The sequence below is a fragment of the Oncorhynchus kisutch genome, linkage group LG4 (genome assembly GCF_002021735.2).
Source record: "Oncorhynchus kisutch isolate 150728-3 linkage group LG4, Okis_V2, whole genome shotgun sequence".
Classification (NCBI taxonomy): domain Eukaryota; kingdom Metazoa; phylum Chordata; class Actinopteri; order Salmoniformes; family Salmonidae; genus Oncorhynchus; species Oncorhynchus kisutch.
In genome coordinates this window covers 46,154,288-46,155,945 of record NC_034177.2, presented here as the reverse complement: position 1 = coordinate 46,155,945, position 1,658 = coordinate 46,154,288, and positions in this window count along the sequence as shown.

Here is a 1,658-nt window from a genome sequence, read left to right as displayed (position 1 = left end):
TACAAAGTAATGTAACAGTATTTATTCAACCTTAAAATAAGTAACAGATCCATGGCCACATTTTGAGGTTACTGTAACTATACATGTATTCATTCATATGTAAAGTTAATCATATAAAATGTGCATGTTCAAGATAGCATGCCTTCTGTAGGTTGTGGAGATCTGTGGAGATATTCACAATTGCTGTAGTCAATGTAGAATCTCGAACAGCACTGATCACTTGCACCATGTCATCTCAACTTCAAACCAGGTCATTTGGTTCTGCTATTTGATGAAGCACAGTGTGGGTTAGTCGCCAGGGTTGTGGGTGCGATTCCCACGGGTGACCAGTATGCTAAATGACTAAAATGTAAATTATCAGTGGTGGAAAAAGTACTCAATTGTCATACTTTTTTTTTTACAATATATTTATTGGCATTTCTTTTTTTCTTTTTTTACAATTTAACAATCATCAGAATATGACAGTTCTTTCAGCCACATCTGCTTTCTTAGCGGAGCGTCACTCTTCCATATAATAATAGTTGTGCATTTATTGGCTGCAATGACTGACAATTTAATGAATCTGGTTTTGCTACAAATATTAACTTGTAGAACAGAATCATCTCCAAGAAGAATAAGGGAAGGATCTAGTGGTACCATCATATTAGTGACCTGTGATAAGATATGAATAATGTCTTTCCAATAATTATTTAGTTCAGGACAGGACAAAAACATATACATAACTGTGCACACTCCCGTTTTACACCTTGGGCAAAATGTTAAATATTTAGAAGTGATCTTGTACAGTCTCTCTGGTGTAAAGTAGACCCTATGTAAAATATTGAATTGCATCAACTTGTGCCTTGTGTTAAATGAAAGACGCTGAGCATCTAAAAAGAGCTTTCCCCATTTCTAATCCTCAAATATGAGACCAAGGTCATCATGCCACTTCATGCAAGCTTTCAGAGGTTCATCATTCCCCAACAGAGCTTGAAGCCTTGAGTACATGTAGGAAATGAAACCTTTTACCCATTTCCTCTCCAGCCACAGTTGATCAGTTTTAGGTTTACTCATGGGCTGAATCCTACCTCCCTGCTGAGTGGCAATATAATGCCTATCCTGTAGGTACTTGAAGAAAAGAGTTTGAGGTAACTTAAAATGAGATGCCAGTTGTTGAAAGGACAGTTGTTCACCTTCTCTATAGAGATGACCAAATGTTTTAATTCCTTTGTTGAACCAAGAAAATGTAATACCATCTCTCAGGGCTTTGGGTAAGATGTGGTTATTATAGAAAGGTGTTTGTTCATATATAGATCTCAGCTCTTCTGTTTGTTTCCAGACTTCAATCCATAGATTTAAAGTGTTTTTAATGAAAGGGTTGTTTATGAGACCTAGCAAAGCTTTAGGTGGGCTAATATAAGGTATAGATGCCAATGTAGCAGGGGTCAGACACTCCTCCTCTGTCTGTCTCCCACAGGGTGAACTTGTTGTTGTATCTTGCCATATCCACACAGTTTAACTGAGATGCCCAGTAATACAACTGGAAGTCAGGTAGAGTGAGTCCTCCTTCCGAGTATGGTTTGCATAAAGTTGTGAGTTTCACTCTGGAGGTTTTCCCTTTCCACAGAAATGAAGAAATCTTCCTATTAAGTTGTTAGAAAAATACTTTTTGAAAAGGA